At 43.2% G+C, this 20,130-nt stretch overlaps 1 protein-coding gene across 7 annotated transcripts in view; it reads right to left on the bottom strand.

The window, feature by feature from the left end:
- Nucleotides 1–20,130, bottom strand: part of tbc1d22a (TBC1 domain family, member 22a) — a 554,059-nt gene that overhangs the window by 322,115 nt on the left and 211,814 nt on the right. The window lies entirely within an intron of this gene.

The following is a 20,130-nucleotide window of genomic DNA, read 5'->3' as shown; positions in this document are numbered from 1 at the left end:
AATCGCAGTACAGTATTTTGCTGTTGTATTAGTGGCATTGTAAACAGTTTGGTTTGTGAGAACGTTCATATGCTTCATTTGGAAACATTAACCATGTAAATATGCGCAGTGGAAGAAGGCCAATGCATTTGTCATAAATTGTAGTGTTTAAAGTCTGTAATAACAGGATCAAAGTGTTTAATTGTTTTGGTGGAAAATATGCTTCAAATGCATTTCAGCTACTTGACCATAATTTGTCATGAAATTTCCACTGCAATAATAATCTACTGCCCATAGTTAGATTCAGAACTTCACTGTTTAAAAGATGAACATTAATCAAATCAATAAATAATCTCAATAAAGCATTAAATGCCTGAGTCATCTCTGCCAGAAAAAAGTGTTATCTCATGGAGGGTACACTTCAAAAATTATTAAATTTCAAATTAAAGCCTGTTAAGTGCATACTGCTTTTAAATTTATAATTATTTAGAACCCCAAATTTCCAGAATGTCAAAGCTTGATCTATTGAATAAATTCAGGGTTATTTCCAGTACCTGCCATGCCACTCTTACCAAAGTAAATTCCAAATTACACCATAGCTCCAGGTTTCTGGAGAAGTGCGTTAAGCTTTTTCAATCATTTTTTTCTTTTACACAAGTAGAGTACAAGATTGACATTACGTTTCAAACCCATCAATACTCTACACTAAAAAAAGGTGCCTTAACTTTGCATATCTTCAACGGTAAATATATTGGTTAAAATAGATTACATAACGTGTGCATCTAAATATACAGACCTTTTTTCGTCATCAACTTCCTGGCAGGGCAGCAATACAGCAGATAGTAACTTACACGTGGCACCACACAAACAGGATTGTTAATTCAATCCCCAAGTATCCATATTCTTCATTGTGAGGTCACTAATTCCACCTGGCCATCATCACAGAGCTACAGATGTGATGTACTGCTGAGACAACTTTACATTATGTGGTGGAATACTATGACTTGCTTTGTCAACCAAAAGAATTAGTATGCCAAAATTGATGTTAAACATAGAAAAATAGGAGGAGTAGGCCATTCGGTCGTTCGAGCCTGCTCCGCCATTCAATATGATCATGGCTGATCCTCTAGCTCAATACCATATTCCCGCTCTCTCCCCATACCCCTTTGATGCCTTTTGTGTCTCAAAATCTATCTATCTCCTTCTTAAATAGATTAACTTCTTTAAAATCACAATACAAGGACACCACCAAAAGGCTGATTGTGATTACCGCACTTACACAAAATGAACACTAATGACTTGATTACTGATATATCAGGAATGTTCAGTTTGAAGTCTTGTATCGTAGAGATCGATGTGGTAACCACTGTTGTCAATCATTTCTAATATTTTTGTAGAAATGATAGATTACTTTCTGTATAACAGAATATATTCCTCATTCTATATGCCTAATTAATTTATCAAAATTGTGCAGAAATCAAATATAAATTTACAATAATTACTTGGTGCAGCTCATTTATTCAGTTAACCTGCAGTCCAAATACAGGAGACTTTGGTTTATCCGGAGGTTGTATGTCCAGAAACCTCGATCTACCGGCAGAAATCAGGAGCCGTTTTGTTCAGTTTTTTCCTTCTCATGGCTTTTTTTTCCCCCCCAACAGTCAGGCTCTGGAAAGTCTCTCTGAAGCTGTTGCTAAGCTACAGAGACGCTTCCAAGGTACGGGCCGACTGTTTAGAAGCTGTTGCTAAGCAACAGTGTTTGTTGTCAGATATGGAGATGAAAACCTCCGTATGCTTCAACATTAACGCTGGTATGTCCGGCAGTTTTGATAGATCAGCAACAGCTCGGTCCCGTCGGTGCCGGATATAACAAAGTTTCCTGTATTGCGCTTTACACAGCAGTCAAAAAGTTACTTAAAATAATTTTTCTCCTCTCAAGTTTTCCTATGAAGCTAGAATACTTGGTAAACAAGACCCTCTTTTTAAATGCAATGAAATGCTGACAACTGCATAGTGTTCATCAAATGGTTTTTTTTTTTTGATTTTGAGAGATAAAAACTGAACTGAGGATTGAGCAGCATTTAACACCAAGATTTTTGAAAAACTTATGACTTCAAGTGCTTGCACGTTAAACTACTCAGCCCATTATGTCTCAATTGAAAAGTTATGCTCCAAGAGAATATCTGCTCTGTAGTTGCCAATGAGCCCAAATTTTATACAATAAGCTGTCAAACGGTATGGGTATGGGTAGTGTCTGTCAAACGGTATGGGTATGGATAGTGTTCGTCAAACGGTATGGGTATGGATAGTGTCTGTCAAACGGTATGGGTATGGACAGTGTCTGTCAAACGGTCTGGGTATGGATAGTGTCTGTCAAACGGTATGGGTATGGACAGTGTCCGTCAAACGGTATGGGTAAGGATAGTGTCCGTCAAACGGTATGGGTATGGATAGTGTCCGTCAAACGGTATGGGTATGGATAGTGTCCGTCAAACGGTATGGGTATGGATAGTGTCCGTCAAACGGTATGGGTATGGATAGTGTCTGTCAAGAACAGCTGAATTACAATAGCTCCAAGCTGTGCTTGGCTCATGAAAACGGTATTGAATGAGCTTTATTGCTAGCCGGCTGATAAAACAAAACATGGCCAGCACTGCTTTGGAATACAAACAGCAGTTGCTGACTGGCAAGTGAGTATCATAATTACAAATCAGAGTTACTGTGAGTTAAGTATTCAACACAAGACATATCACAGAGTGAAAGTGAATGTCTAATCATGGAAGTACAGGAATGCTGTGCTTAAGATTGTTTGATGCAAGACAGAGGGGCTGAGGTATACTGGGCATTACAAAATGGAATGCCTACCATCAGTGTTTGACAGGATGGTGGAGCAATTCCAATGAAGTATGATGAGGCACTTTCTTTTAGATTTTGTTTCAATTGCGAGATATTGGGGTGGTCCGATCTTTACTTCTATAAATTTCTAAAATATTTTACTGTACTTTGCACTAAACATTAGTTTCTCTTCAAATTCTCACACTTTCAAGGCAAATATACTGGCAACTGTACAATTTCAGGGGCCAAGTGCTTAACAGCTCAGAAATGCTTGAGAATGCCCAAAAACACGACCATAATTATAACTTTAGATCACCGACTGTTGGCAGTTTTAATGCCAACGTCAACATACAGCACAAGTTGCCTGAAACGATTTAAAGGAATTAGATAAGGGCAACAAAAGAGAGCATGGTTAAACGTTTTGTGTGTGTGTGTTGTGTGTGTCTGTAAGATTTCCCAAGCATTAGGGTTGTACTTTCTACCCTAAACTTCGCTAGCAGCACTGCATCACCCGATTATACCTTTTTACAACAATTCTGAGAAAAAAAAAGTTGTCTGGTCTATAATGAATTTGAACAAGTTTAAACTGATAGTATTCTAAACTGAATGCAATCTGAAGTACAGACAGAGAATACACAGCATGGAACAATGAACAATCATGTTTATTCCACTCAGAAAAGACCTTACAACTCATAGGTTTGATGCATTATGTATTAAATTTCAAATTGATATGTTTGACCTATATTTTATGTTTAAAGCTCTTGTTTAAAAATCACAAAACCAAGGAACTAAAATGCATTGACATTAAAATCACTTTTTTTTCTTCAAATTTTGTTTAAATAAAGGATGCATTCAATTTAATTAATCTGAAAGGTTTCTATTGTAAACGTAAGATGAAAACACATTCACCATAACTATTTTACATGAAACACTTATATTTTTTTTAAATGAAGGTACATGCAATGGAGCACAAATCCCACTTCTGCATTTGCCAGCCTGTGATTTTCCGCCTGATATACCTATCAATTCCTCCAATAAAAGGCGAAGAGTTACGAAGGTGACTAAAGGTTTTTATTGACTAAATAACAGAGCCCACTCTCGTGGGTGATCCGATCCAAGCAGGAGGAATACCAGCCAGTCGCTCACCTTTATACCTGGCCTGGTGGGTGGAGCCAAGGCGGAGTCGGCAGTGGTCATCCCAGGTATAGCAGTGTGGCAAGAGGCGACCTCGTACCGTGATACAATAGTGGTCAGTGATACAGTTATAACGAACAGTGGTGAACAGTGCTAACTACTAACAGTGATACGATAGTGAACGTGGTTTACCACATTCACCCCTTGTTTAGAATTAAGTCCGGCGGGGTGAAGTGTACTACCAATTCTGGTAGGTCAGTCTGTCCGGAGGCTTCGTAAGCCTCTCCGATCGCCGCAGCGGTGGTGTTGCCTTATCCGGTGCTGGTGCCTTATCCGGTGTTGATGCTGGTGTTTGCGTGGTCGGCGAGGGCTCGTGGGGTTCCGGCATGCCGTCTACCTGGACTGAGGTTGGGGGGGGGTGGTGGTGGCGGTGTTTCCGGGTCGGCTGAGGGTGCGAGGTCTCGTAGGGAGACAGTGTCCTCCCGCCCGTCTGGGTACGCCACGTAGGCGTATTGGGGGTTGGCGTGCAGGAGGTTCAGCCTCTCGACCAGGGGGTCCGTTTTATGGGTCCTCACGTGTTTCCGCAGCCAGACCGGCCCCGGGGTGGTCAGCCAGGTTGGTAGAGTGGTTCCCGTAGTCGACTTCCTGGGGAAAACGAACATTCGTTCATGGGGGGTGGTGTTAGTGGCCGTGCAAAGTAATGACCGGATGGAGTGCAGCGCTGTCGGGAGGACTTCTTGCCAGCGGGAGGTTGGGAGGCCCTTAGACTTTAAGGCTAAGAGGACGGCCTTCCATACCGTCGCGTTCTCTCTTTCCACCTGACCGTTACCTCTGGGGTTGTAGCTGGTGGTCCTGCTTGCTGCAATACCTCTCTCTAGGAGGAATTGCCGGAGTTCCTCGCTCATGAAGGAGGAGCCCCGGTCGCTGTGTATATAGTTCGGGAACCCGAACAAGGCGAAGAGGGCATTCAGGCACTTAATGACCGTGCTACTGGTCATGTCGGGGCAGGGGAAGGCAAAGGGGAAACGGGAGTACTCATCAACGATGTTGAGGAAGTACACATTACGGTCAGAGGACGGGAGGGGCCCCTTAAAGTCGATGCTCAGGCGCTCGAAGGGGCGGGTGGCCTTGATCAGGCTTGCTCGGTCCGGCCTATAGAAGTGCGGTTTGCACTCCGCACAGGTCTGGCAGTTCCTGGTCATGGTCCTGACCTCCTCGATGGAGGTGGTCAGGTTGCGGGCCTTAATGAAATGGTAGAGTCTGGTGACTCCGGGGTGGCAGAGCTGGTCGTGGAGGGTCTGAAGCCTATCGATATGCGCGCTGGCGCATGTCATTCGTGAAAGGGCATCAGGGGATTCGTTCAGCTTGCCTGGCCGGTACAAGATCTCATAATCGTAGGTGGAGAGCTCGATTCTCCATCTCAAAATCTTGTCATTCTTGATTTTGCCCTTCAGCTTGTTATTAAACATGAAAGCCATCGAACGCTGGTCGGTGAGGAGGGTAAATCGTTTGCCTGCCAGGTAGCGCCTCCAGCGCCGTACTGCCTCCACGATCGCCTGGGCCTCTTTCTCGACCGACGAATGTCGGATCTCGGGGCCCTGTAGGGTCCTTGAGAAGAAGGCCACTGGCCTCCCCTCCTGGTTTAGGGTGGCGGCTAAGGCGAAGTCGGATGCGTCGCTCTCCACCTGAAAGGGGATGGACTCGTCCACTGCGTGCATCGTGGCCTTGGCTATGTCTCCCTTAATGAGGGAGAAGGCCGCGCACGCCTCCTCCGTGAGGGGGAAGGAAGTGGCTTTCAGGAGGGGTCTGGCTTTGTCCGCGTAATTGGGTACCCATTGGGCATAGTAGGCGAAAAGCCCCAGGGTTCTCCTAAGTGCTTTAGGGCAGTGGGGGAGGGGTAGCTCCATGAGGGGGCGCATTCTTTCTGGGTCGGGGCCGATGATTCCGTTCTCCACTACGCAGCCGAGGATGGCAAGGCGCGTGGTGTTAAACACGCATTTCTCCTTATTGTAGGTGAGGTTCAGCCGTTGGGCCGTACGGAGGAATTTCTCCAGATTCGCGTCATGTTCCTGCCGGTCGCGGCCGCAGATAGTGACGTTATCTAGGTAGGGGAATGTAGCCTGCAGTTCGTTCTGGTCAACCATCTGGTCCATCTCCCTTTGGAAGACCGAGACCCCATTAGTGACACCGAAGGGGACCCTAAGGAAGTGGTATAGGCGCCCATTCGCCTCGAAGGCGGTATACTGGCAGTCCTCAGGGTGGATAGGGAGTTGGTGGTAGGCCGACTTCAGGTCGATGGTCGAGAATACTTTATACTGTGCAATCTGATTGACCATGTCAGATATGCGGGGGAGGGGGTATGCGTCCAGCTGGGTATATCTGTTTATGGTCTGGCTGTAGTCGATGACCAGGCGGTTTTTATCGCCGGTCTTTACGACTACGACCTGGGCACGCCAGGGGCTGCTGCTCCCCTCGATAATGCCCTCTTTCAGGAGGCGCCGCACCTCAGAGCTAATGAAGGCTCTGTCCCCGGCGCTATACCGCCTGCTCTTGGTAGCGACGGGTTTGCAGTCAGGGGTAAGGTTAGCAAACAGAGAGGGTGGCGGGACCTTGAGGGTGGAGAGGCTGCAGGTGTTACGCGGTGGGCGGTTTAACGTTTGCTGGTTGTTGACTGTGAGTGGGGGGAGGGGTCCACCGTATGCTAGGGTTACGCTTTGGAGGTGGGATTGGAAGTCCAGCCCTAGTAGGACGGCAGCGCAGAGATGGGGGAGGACGAGGAGTTTAAAGTTTTTATACTCCGTGCCCTTAACCGACAGGGTCACGACACAGTAGCCGCTGATGTCCGTGGCGTGGGACCTCGATGCCATCGAGATTCGGCTGCGCGTTGGTAGGACAGAGAGGGAGTAGTGGCTCACCGTGTCTGGGTAGATGAAGCTCTCCGTGCTTCCGCTGTCGAACAGGCAGGTCGTGGCGTGGCCGTTCACTTTGATGTCCATCATTGACTTGGACAGATGGTGCGGGCGGGCTTGGTCCAGGGTGACGGAAGCTAGTGTGTAGCTGAGCGAGTCGTTGTCATCTGCGGGCGAGGCGGTCGGGCGTGGTGAGTAAAATGGCGTCTCCCACGAGGTAGGGCCCCATGAGGCACTATTGGGGTCGGTTGCCTTAATCAAAGATGGCCGCCCCCATGACTCATGTGTGGGGATGCTGGCCTCAGTTGCCCTAAACAAAGATGGCCGCCCCATGACTCGTGTGGGGATGCTGGCCTCAGTTGCCCTAAACGAAGATGGCCGCCCCCATAGTTCGCATGCGGCACTGCTGGCCTCTGAGGATCCGCTCCTGCAGGCCTTGGAGAAGTGGCCTTTCTTCAGGCAGGTTTTGCATATGGAGTTCTTGGCTGGGCAGCGCGACCTCGGGTGCTTCTCCTGGCCACAAAAAAAACAGCCGGCGGCCCGATCGCGGATGCCCGATGTCGGGGCCGGTGCCAGGGGTGGCGGGGCCGGTACGCCGACGCAGAGGTAGGTCCCGGGGGCGGCGCTGGGAAGGGTGCTGTGGTAGGGGTCGGGCCCGAGTCCCAGGGTCGCGAGCAGTACCTGGTGAATGCTTCCTGATCTTGGTGGGCCACTTCCAGGGAGATAGCGAGGGCTTCAGCTTTTTCCATGCTGAGGTCTTTAGCTTCCAGCAGTCTTTGCCGTGAGTACTCGGACCGTAGGCCTTTCAGGAATGCGTCGCGGATATTATCTTCAGTATTTTCGGCTGCCGACACCGATTTAAAGTCACAGTTCCTGGCGAGTGCATATAGCGCCTGTGAGAATTCGGCTACTGATTCTCCTGGCTGTTGCGGCCGTGATCTTAGGAGGTGCCTAGCGTACATGTAGTTTACCGGGGTCCGGTACTTCTGTTTCAGCAGGTTGATGGCGGTCTCGTAGGTAGTCATGTCCTCGATGAGAGTGTATACTCTCGGGCTCAGTTGTGCCTGCAGGACACTTAGTTTGGATGCCTGAGGGACGCTGGATTCTCTCAGGTATGATTCGAAGCAGACCAGCCAGTGTTTAAAGTCTGCGGCTGAGTTTGCTGCTCGTGGGTTCAGGTCCAGGTACGGCGGTCTGAGGGCTCGCAGCCGAGCTGGCTGGTGTGGCTGTGCTCCTGGGAGCTGCGCTGGTGGCTCCTCCGCCGGTTGTGACTCGTTGTCGGACATCATTAAATTTAGTCAATAAAATTGATATACCTATCAATTCCTCCAATAAAAGGCGAAGAGTTACGAAGGTGACTAAAGGTTTTTATTGACTAAATAACAGAGCCCACTCTCGTGGGTGATCCGATCCAAGCAGGAGGAATACCAGCCAGTCGCTCACCTTTATACCTGGCCTGGTGGGTGGAGCCAAGGCGGAGTCGGCAGTGGTCATCCCAGGTATAGCAGTGTGGCAAGAGGCGACCTCGTACCGTGATACAATAGTGGTCAGTGATACAGTTATAACGAACAGTGGTGAACAGTGCTAACTACTAACAGTGATACGATAGTGAACGTGGTTTACCACACCGCCCGTTCACTTTATGGATGGAAAATCACGGACAAGGTAGCAGAGAAGCAGAATTTTTATCCCAATTTGTTTTACTGCAGTTACCTTGAGCACTACACATTACAATGCATAAAATTGGTTTGCATTACTTCACAAATGTATTTGGTTAGCAGTGTCAACCAAAAAAAAGATATTTTCATTCAATACAATTAATTCTTAGCAGATTTGTCAGAACTAAATACAGTATGTAGAGTATACATTACAACATGTTTCTAAACTACATAAATGGTGACCACAAAGACACCTTGGCATACAGCTCAAGAATAAGTCTATCCTGTAAGTCCTATAAGTCTAGTGGATCATGACAGTGCAAAGACAAATTGTCGAGCCTTGATCCACAGCCTACCACAGGAACAGGACGCATTATGTTACTAAATTTGAAGGTTATCGATACATCTGAACTCCACTAAAAACCTGGAGGCTTTAGTTTCAAATGTCCTATTTATTAGGAATATGTTCTTCATGAACATCAAGGAGATGGTGAAAGATAATTTGGAACCTCTGCCTAATCACCAAATCATAAGATCAAGATCAGAAAATAGATACAGATGATAAACGGCATCAGGTCTATTTTAGCTCATTCATCCAGAAAGACCCAAAGGTCCCCATGCACCCCCACCAACCCTCCCACACGCCAACATCTACCTGCTCTTCAGATGATTACAGAGATTTTGTCTTCATTACCCAACCCAGAAATCCATTCCACGTGTTCACCAGTATTTGTATGAAAAAATTTTCCAGACATCAGTCTTAAATCTGCCTTTTGTTAGTGCGAATCTATGCCCTCTTTTCCTGCTGTTGTCCGCTATGTTTGACCTGGTGCCCTGAAATAACATTTTCTATACTGCCAATTATCAATTACCCTTTGCAACCAAAGGCATTTCAAGCAGCCCAGTCTAGCACTCTACAAGCAGCCCAGACACCAGCAGTGAATGACATGGTGAACAAGTATACTCAGCAGACCAAACAAAAAAGATTCATTACAGACTGCCACTGTAGTCAAGCAGTCCAGGAGATAATTGAGTAGTGGAAAGGAAGGTTCTTGGGTTGTCAAACCATAAAAGAGAAAAAAAAGAGAAAAAAGAAATTGAATTTATATAGTGCCATTCATGACCGCAGGATGTCCCAAAGCGCTTCACAGCCAATTAAGTACTTTTGAATTGTAATCACTGTTATTATGTAGGGAAACGCAACAGTCAAGTTGCATACAGCAAGGTCCCACAAACAGGAATGAGATAAGTGACCAGATAATCCCTAATGCTGCTGTTGGAGGAGGGATAAATGTTGGCCAGGACATCAAAGGGTTGTTGTTGATACTAAATTAGGGGTCATAGTGAATAAAGGCTCGAAAACTGGGACTTCTTTATAATGGCATAAAGACGATTCAGGGACGGAGCTATTTGCAGTTTTCAAAATTGACGGTATTGAGATGGCAAATAATGAAATATTATTCCCACTAATTGGAAAGCTGTTAACAAGGGGCCATAGACTTAAAAAATAACAAAAAGAACAAATTAGAAGATTTTTTTTCATAGAGGATCATTAGAACTTGGAATAGTTTAACACAAGTGACTTTTGAGGCAGAAATTATATCAGTTCAATGAAAATTTTATTTTATTTTGAAAAATATAGGGGCTATAAAATATAAAGATATGGGGCAAAGACTGGGAAATGGGATTAGCGTAGAACTTGCAGCACTATTATTGGTGCAGGCACATTGGGCTGAAATGGCAATCACCTGTACCATCATTTCTTCAAAATAGACAATAAACTGCAATTCAATGGAATCTCAGTACTCTGAACCTTCAAGTACCAGTTGATGTTGGTTCTCACTACAAGGGAGAAAATCAACTACAGAAAAAGAGCAATGGTTCAGAGTTGGCTAATGACTTAGCAACTAGAAACTTGGTCAAGTCCCAAAATGTTTTGTCAAGCAGCTACTCGTGGCTATCACTTGATATCAAACTATCTCACAGTCATGGTCTTGGAATTCTACTAACATTAAACTCTTGCCCAATGCATATTCTGAAAGGATATCCTTACTTGGAGCAGCAGCTATGCAAACACTCATCAATCCCTCAATCCCAACAGTTGTGTAATGGGAGTCATATCCATGGTATTTTCCAATCTGCAGCTAATAAGTATCAATTTAATCAGATTTCAAAAGGCTGCAGAGCATTACAGTGGAGTCAGTCAATCTACTGCAACCAGGAAATTGTGCGCAGTGTTCTACCAATTCCCTGCTAAAAGTCCAAGAGAAGCAAGGGGATTGATTGAATCTCCAAAAAAGATCAGAAAGAATCAACTCTGGCAGTGATCCAGAAAAATATAAGCGAAGGTATCTAGTACATCAATAAGTAGGATTTTTTTTTTTTTGGGGGGGGGGGGGGGGGGCGGAAAGAAAGAGTAGAGGATACTTCCATTTAGTTCATGTTGAGATTTAAGGGGTCACCCAAAAGCACATGGTATTAACCGGCACTGAACTGGCCCTATGAATGAATCCTGTCAAATCCCATTCCATGAGAGGAGGCCCAATCTCGGCAATGCTGACTGCAAGATGGCCTCATACTCCCCCACCAGTTAACAAGTGATCTCAGTGACTGCAAGCCAAGAAACAGAGAAGTAGACAGTCACAATGACTGCTAAAGAGAAAAGGAGAGAGTTTAGGGAGGAGCTTCACATGGTATGGGAAGGAAGAATATATGACCGACTTCCCCACATCAAAAATGCGTTCAAGAGAGAATTCAGCCCTCTCGCAACCACAACACACTTTTAAGCTGGCATTATTCCTATCGTACACACAGGATGCTGCTATGAAAATGACTTAACCATTGTTCCGTGTAATCATTAGTAACATCAAAACAATATTAACTTAACCATTTGACAAAAGATCAATTATCTAAATGTTTAGCTCAGTGCAGTTACACTGTTTGCACTTGCTTTTCAAACCGTTCAATTTATTTTAACTTAATTAATTACTGTACACCTTTCTACCACTCAGTTCCCATCATTTAGACTGGAGTTATAGCGCACTTGGTGCAAATTCAAACCGCTGAGAGAGGACTTCCTGAAGAGGGTTTCACACCTCAGGCTTTTAAGGCACTCAGTGGCCTCCTGAGTTATACTGACAATTTATATTGATGCAGGCCCAAAACTGCTTCACACAGACATGAAAGTATCAATAGTACCCTTAATGGCCCTGGAGGATGTTAAACTTCTGCAGAAACAATTTCAAAATCTCTTGAAAAAAGAAATTGCATGGTTTTATCCAGAAAATACTTCAGGAGTATAAATTATTTGCAAACAAAAAAGCCAGAGATAATTTCCTAAATGGAAAACATTGGGGACAAGAAATAAATGAGACTAGATTTAATTTCTATAAATACAAATGATGTTGCTTGTATTAGTACATTAAAGATAGATGCTGGCATAGACATATTTCTACAATATAGTTGTGTGTGTTTAAGGCACTTGTATTTTCTATTTGATTGGCAGGCAAGATATTTTTGAACGGGTGATATCTTTTACCATTTAAAACTAGAGCAAAACTGAAAATATGACCATCACCCAGCTTGGGGCAAGCTCCTGTCCTCTCAAGTTCCCATGTGTCAGAATGAATTACCGAATAATTTTACTATTTTTCAGATTCATTTTTACTTCCAGATTATATATTCTCTAAGAGGTGCAATATTCTTAACCCAGTTTTATATTTGTAGCAATCAAAATTCATTAAGTTAAACTACTGTAAAATCTAGTACAATAGTCACACCTTCATACTTTTTTTAATGCCTGCATACTAGAGACATGGCCTGTGCACTGATATAGGCAATCATTCACTGCTGAACACAAATATTAAGTGTGACTTACACTTCAAAAAAAAATCCACTTATTAATCCCTCAGATAAGAAATGGAAGAATGAGGAGTGTACCCTTCAGTCAATACCTCCAACCTCTGGTCTTGAGCTTATCAACCTGGCTGCCATCTCAAACTCAATCAGGAAGTATAGAGTCTTACCAAACTGCTCAACCCCAAAATCAGCTTCCTCCTCCACATCCACTCCATTACCAAGATTGCTTTCTTCAACCTCCACAACAATACTTTCTTCTGCCGACATCTCTCCCTTCTGCCGCTGAAACTTTCTTCATGTTATCACCTGAAGGCTCGACTTCTCCAATGCCCTTCAAGCTCGCCTTACTCTCATCAAATCGCCACAAGTTTCAACTTAAACAGAATTCCACAGCTCACATTCTAATCTGCATCAAGTCCTCTACTCATCACCCATATCCTGTCCCGAGTTCCACTGGCTCGAGTTCCACTCGCTAACCGTACCCTTCAGTTAAGAGTTCAAAGTTCTCATCCTTATTTTCAAATCTTTCCTAAACTTGCCCGCCTTACCTTTTTGATCTCCTCCCACCTCGTGAACAGCACATCTGCTTCTCCAACACCAGAATTCTAATCGTCCCACCATCAGATATCACTTGCAACCATTATGCTCCTGCCTTGTAGAATTCTTACCTTGTTCCCTCCACTTTGCTATCTCTAACAGGTTTCAAAAATCTCCTCAAAATCCTCCTCTTCAATCATGCCTTCAGTTTTCCATCGAGCCCCCTTTCCTCCCTCTTGCTTGGTGTCCCACATATCCCTTTCCTTCTTATTGCAACTAATTTAGGTTTAGAAGTCACCGAGTGGAAAGTGAGGACAATTTAGAAACCAGTTTTCCATCATTAATGCACTGATAACCCAATACTTAAATTGTTTTCCCCATCCTCTTTCTCGCCTTTGCCTTACTTTTTGGGTGAGTGAAAAATCAGCTAAGTTTAGAGTAGGTTTCAAAATAATATTGAAGAAATTAAAACATGGAGACCAGTGGGCTGATGCCAACTCGACATACCTTTGAAAGTATCTATGCTTGCCTCGAGATCAAAGTTAGTTTTCGGTAACATGCCCAGTGTAACAAAACATAAAATCCTGTTAAGTTATTTTTACTGCTGGAATTTATCCTGTGTCTCCACAAGCACTCTCTAGTCTTCAAAAACTATAAAGATTCCCATAAGACCTCATTTTAAGATAAACACTGCAAATTTATTAAACACAGACCAAACATGCAAATATTTTAAGATAAAATACAATCCTATATTTACAGTAGAAAGTCTATTATCTACCTTGAGTATATACATTATCTGCGCTCATATACTGCCTACAAACCTTATTGCTGTTGTCAACTTTTTTCATAAATTACTTTGTCAACATTTATGACGTAAACTGTACGATACTAAACAATACTGTATTTACACTCTCCTACCAGTGAAGGCGCTATAGCACCTCAACTATGTGTCTCCCACCTCCTCAGCTTGTACTAGAGAAATTCCTGTTTCCTTCAAACTCGTGTTCTCAATTTACCCTAAGATTCGCTATTTAACTGTAAAGAATAACAAATCCAAGTTAAACAAAATAAGGACAGAATGTATGACTTTAAAATGGGGACAGAATTATGTCTGCATTCCCTGGCCCAATTTTCCCCTGCCATTTAACTGTGCTTCACCCAAAGGCAATATTTGGTCTGAACTCTCCTTTTCCATTGCCACACGAGAATGACCATATACCTCTTGTAATCTTTTCTGTCTACAGAAGCGACCTGGGCTAATTCCAAACAGTTCAACTATCTGTTATGAACTCCCTCAATGAACATGTTCAGTTGCTCAAGTACCCTTTCATCGACTATTGTGGCTCGTCTGTATTTTCACAACTGACATGAGTTTTATGTTACAGCAGCTGACTTAAGTAATAAAAACAGAAAATGCTGGAAATCCTCAACAGGTCAGGCAGCATCTGTAGAGAGAGAAACAGAGTTAACGTTTCAGATCGATGACCCTTAAGTATTGTGACTGAATTTAAAAGGAACACCCATCAAGCCAAAACTAGGCAGGTAAAAAAAACATTTTTTATCAGTCGTCATGTTCAGCAATTTATTTTTGCCACCAGCCTTTCCACTCAGCAACTTGAATTTTCTTTTCTATATCTAGGTTGGCGCACTCAATCATGCATTACAAAGAAAGCTTTATTTCATTCAACTGTATCTTGGTTACCTGTTTAAAACTAATTACCAAAGCAAAAGCCACCTTCTAAATGAGGGGAAGGGGCAGTTTTCCGAATTGCTTAAAGGGAAATAGAATGTGGCTGGCTATCAATCATACCGTTTCTTCCATATCGCCTGATTCAGTTTCTAAATCAGGACATCTATTGAAAGCTAAAGCAATATACAACAAAATATAGCGATATTATTCACTTTTAGCTCCAATTTAAGTTACTCTTGATCCATCAAATGCAAAAAAAAATGTTGTATGTTATGCAGTCAAATATAGCTTGGTACAATATTAAATAGGACAGAAGTCTCATGAAACTGACTCTGCAACTGAACTTTTACACACAAGAAACAAAGCTCAAAGCAATCTTTGGGAGAGCGTTTCCAGCTGACAGTCAAAGGACTATTTTGCTTTGCTGATGATTTAGGTCTTACATGACTTATATTAGGGGATCTAAGCCAATGATCCAATACCTGCAGAGGCCAAATAGTATAATATAGCTGTATGACTGATCATTGTTGAAGTTCACCTAAGGGAATTGAGAGTATGTCAAGGAGCTTATCCAAGATCACACCCAATGATTCCTTTCCTGCACACCCAATTCATCATGACATTACAAGAGTTTTTTTTAATATAGCGCCTTCAATGCAGAAAAATGCCCCAAGACGCAATCAAAAAGTGAATGTTCAGTCAAAGAAGGCAATACAGAAGAGGTGACCAAAAGCTTGGTCAAAGAGGCTGGTTTTAAGGAGGGTCTTAAAGGAGGAGACGGAGTGGGAGAGGCCGAGAGGCTTGGGGAAGGAATTCCAGGGCTTGGGACCTAGGGGGCTGAAGGCACGGCCATCTACAGTGGGAGAAGGGAATGCACAAGAGGTCAGAGTTGGAGGAATAGTTGGGGGGGTGGGGTGGCTGTAGAGTTGGAGAAGGTTCTCTGAATACATACAAAATTACTTATTTCAAAGAAAGCAATAATCCACATCCTCAAAACACACATGGTCCAGCCACCTTCAGCTGCTTCATCAGTGACCTTCCCACCACATAAAGGTCAGGAGTGGGGCTGTTCACCGTCCTTTAGAGCCGTTGTCTTTTGGATGAGTCGTTAAACCAAGGCTGCGTCTATCCTCTCAGGTGGAGAAATTGATTCCATGGCACTAATCAAAGAAGAGCAGGAAAGTTTTCCCAGTCTCCCGACCAATATTTATCTCACAACCAACATCATTACAACAGATACTTGGTCATGTATCTCATTTGCAGTTTGTGGGACCCTGCTGTGTGCAGATTGGCTGCCACATTTCGCTACATTATAACAGTACCTACACTTCAAAAAGTACTTCATCGGCTGTAAAGCACTTTGGGATGTCCTGCGGACGTGACATGCATTGTAAAAGCAAGTTATTATCTATCTATCTTCACTTGTATTTATATAGCGCCTTTGACGTAGTAAAACATCCCATAATTCAGTAAAAAAGACAAAAAGGCTTGGTACTTGCTTATAAGAAAGCCTCACAAGTGGCCGATATTAAAGGTGACGGTAAAAGCAAAATGAACTAAGTGCCAATGGGGCACACATTTATAAAGTGTGGGAAGAAATGCCTATATGGCTGCAGGATGCAAATTTTTTGACAATGTGCAAATGCTGATTTCTCAGATATAATTTTTAAAAATGTTTTGTTTTATCCAAAAACTCCAAGATGTGATATTTAAGAAGTTACTGAAGGACTGTAAAGCACGCCCATCAATACCTTCCATGGAGCTTCTCGCATAGCACAAAAACGCAAGTATCTCGCACAATAAATGGATGAGGAAAAAATGACAGACAGCAGAATGGGCATTCTTGAATTAAAAGAATACTGGTGTTACCACTGCCGTTCCCCTCCTCAGCCCCACCACCCCTCCACCAGTCTCACCAACACCACCTATTAAAACCAAAGCATTGCTACAAATGCCATTTTTATCCCAATTTTCACAAATTAGAAACTGCATATTATTTAACATGACACATGCCAAGTTCAATTGTTTTATAAGTTGCGTACAGCATCATCTAAAGTAGGAAAACTACTGTGAAATATGGTTTTATACTTCATTTCAAATGCATTTTTTCAAGAGAACAAAATATTGTGAGAATTCATGCCATATTAAACTATTGGTTGCATTTGTATTGTGCATCAAAGAACATTTTAACCGTTGTATCTGCAGGGGCGAGGCCCTGGAAGGATTTCAACACAAGGATGAGAACTTGAAAATTGTGGCGATGCCAGACCAGGAGCAAACGTAGGTCAGAGCACGGGGGGATGGGTGAACGGAACTTGGGATGTGACAAAGTTTTGGATGAGCTTGAGTTTACAGAGGGTGGATAGGAGGAGGCCGGCCAATGGAGAACATTGGAACAGTCGAGTCTGGAGGTAACAAAACCATAGATGAAAGTTTCAGCAGCAGATGGGCTGAGGCAGGGTCAGAGGCAGACAATATTACATAAGTGAAGTAGGCGGACTTGGTGATGGAGAGGATGTGTGGTCAGAAGCTTACCTCAGGGTCAAATTGGTTGCGAACAGTTTGGTTCAGCATCAGGCAATGGCCAGGGAAGAGGTTGAGTTGGTGGCTAGGGAATGAAGACAATGGCTTTGATCTTCACAATATTTAATTCATACAATATGAACAATTCCTCACTATGTAATGTGATATTCTATGGGATTCAAATTTGAGGATTGAGCAAAATAATTTTACAATGATATTTATTTAATTATTCTGATAACTGGGCAAGTAAATAATATCCTTTCACCATAATTAGGTCCAAATTGTGCCTTAATGAAATATTATTGCACCACTTCAGAAATAAAGCATACAAAGCATATTCTCTATATGTCAAAAATATTAGTTTTGCTCCAGAAAGTAACTCACTAGCAAGATTGATCAGCATTGTGCAAAGTTTTGGGAAAGGAGCCAGCAGCAAGAAAACAGTTCAGTTGTCCAATACATTGGCAGCAAAATGTAGAACTGCGTTGCATTGACATTTAGTGTATTCAATGGCATCATCAATGAATGTAATTGGGCTTGCTGTCATTTAGAACTTCAGACTCAAGTCAGATATAGTCAATTGCTCACAGCAATAACAATGAAGGGATGTCCATTAGCAAATGTGCAAAAAAGGAAAAGAACTGAGAGGAAAGTTATCAACAAGGCTGATTATGTACAGGGATGGTGTTCTAGGAGTTTGACGACAAATCAAATCAAGTTATTCTAGCCATGTTGCAACTGTTTGGTGCATCCTACCTTTCAAAGAACATTGATGCATTGCAGGGAGCTCAGAGAAGAGCGCCCAGGGTGATCCAAAGTTACAAAGACAGTCTCATAGCATTAAACTTGTTTTCACTAGAGAAAAGAGTCAGACGAGTAATGATCCAGAATTAACATGCTGAGAGGAACAGATAATATAGATTCCAGGAAGTTGTTTTATTTGGGCTGTGAGCACAGTATTAGGAGACACAAGTACAAAATTAATGAGCCTAAAGCAAGAATTGAGATTGCATCTCCTTCACCAACCCACAGCTTTGTGATGATGTGAAGTAAAATTGCAAAAGTAGTTCATGTTGCATCACTTAAAACCCTTAGAAAAAGAGGAATGTGAGAATTGAGGATAAGTGATGGAAATAAATAAAATAAAGGAAGAACAAACTTGCATTTATACAGTGCCTTTCATGATCTCCAGACATTCCAAAGCATTTCACAATTAATAAAGTGCTTTTGAATTCTTGTTACTGTTGTAATGTATAAAACAGAGCAGCCTATTTCTGCACAGCAAGGTCCCACAAACAGCACCGAGTTAAACGACCAGATAATCTGTTTTTTGGTGATGTTGGTTGAGGGATAATTGTTAGCCAAGACACCAGGTGAACTCCCTGCTCTCTTTCAAATAATGCTATGAAACTTTTTGTGTCCACCTAAAAGGGCAGTTTAACATCTCATCTGAAAGAGGGCACCTCCGACAGTGCACAACTGAAGTATTAGGCTATATTACATTCTTGCTTCAGACTCATTAATTTTGTACTCGTGTCTCCTAACACTGAAGTGCTAGGCTACATCTCAAGGACAATTAAAGATGACAATAAATGCTGGCCTTGCCATCAACACCCACAACACCTGAATGAATAAAAAACATTAAAATTGTATGCTCTAATCTCTCGAGTGGGGCTTGAACTCCCAATCTTCTCGCTCAGAGACGGAACTGCTGCCACCGACATCTTGAACGTGACCATGCTGGAGCTACCCAGAAAGCAACTGGTTTGGATTTGCAATGATAGATTACATAGGTATGTCAGACTTAGGTTCAATTTGCCTTCAAAACCAGGTTCTGCTAAATTTGCCTGTGATTTACTATGGGTTCATTTTTTTCCTCCAATGAAAGTCTTAATTTTGAAAATGGAACTTACTCTCGCAATGTTGAGGCAAGCAATATTAGGTTTAATATCAAACTTACACAATACATTGTTCTCATCCTTTTAAGCATTCTTGTATAGTGAAGTAGCTATTGCAGTACAGCAGGTTTTTTCCTAAAAAGTCATCACGTTTACCTTATTTTAGGCAATTTTTCTTTTGGTTTAGACACCAAGGCCTAAAAATTCGGTTGCTTTGCACCTCTCGTTAGCGCCCTAAGAGGGCGCAAAGCAACTAGTGCCCGGGCATGACACGGGAGGTTAGCGGCGGTGGTAACTGTTAGCGTCCCACGGCACTGCGCCGCCGGCGATGACATCATCGTCGTGCGCAGCGCCCCGACCGCTATGTCCGGCAGGGTCAGGGGGGCCTACTTGTGGCCGGGGCAGCGCCAATTAAAGGGATGGTGCCGGGTGGCCATTTTTGTTGCTGGCCACTTGCCAGCACCTGCCCCCTCTACTGTCCCTGGCCTCCTCTGAATCCCCCTCGCAGAGTGCCGGCTGCGCTCCGTGAGCCCGGCACTTCACTCGCAATGCCCCAAAAGGGAGGCGGGGCGCTTTCAGTAGCACCCCTCTTCCCTCTTGGGGAGCTACCGATGAATTTCGGCCGTGGGGGTGCTAATTTTTTCAGGGCGCTAAAGGTAGGGCCCCGAAGTTAGCACCCCAAAGGGGGCGCGACTCAATTTCCCCCCCCCATTTATCTTTAGAAAACTCAGTTTCCATTAGTGCCAGCAATGCTTTTAAACATGAACTGCCATAAAAAACACATTTACAAACAATTTAAACACTTCTTCGATGTTCTATTTTATTTTATGTACCCTAACGATGCAATCATACCTATCTGACTGAAATTAAGTTTTACAGTAGCTATACCCTCAAGCCGCTGAACCACACAATGTCTTTTCTCATTGTTAAGAATTGTAGAAAAAATACATTCATCTGTCTTAAACTTCAATCACTCCTCTCAGGTAACATGATTTGGCATGCTCCAGGTACTTCTTGTCCAGTGACAAATCCACTTTGCAAGGCAAGCCTATGCTCCATACGATCCAAGATGTAACCTTGTACAGTAAATAATCTTGGATAGTTCCTTT

The sequence above is a fragment of the Somniosus microcephalus genome, chromosome 17 (genome assembly GCF_052327205.1).
Source record: "Somniosus microcephalus isolate GS21.2 chromosome 17, FLI_Smic_1.0, whole genome shotgun sequence".
NCBI lineage: Eukaryota > Metazoa > Chordata > Chondrichthyes > Squaliformes > Somniosidae > Somniosus > Somniosus microcephalus.
Note: the sequence above shows the minus strand (reverse complement) of the source record. Positions and strands in the feature narration are given on the sequence as shown.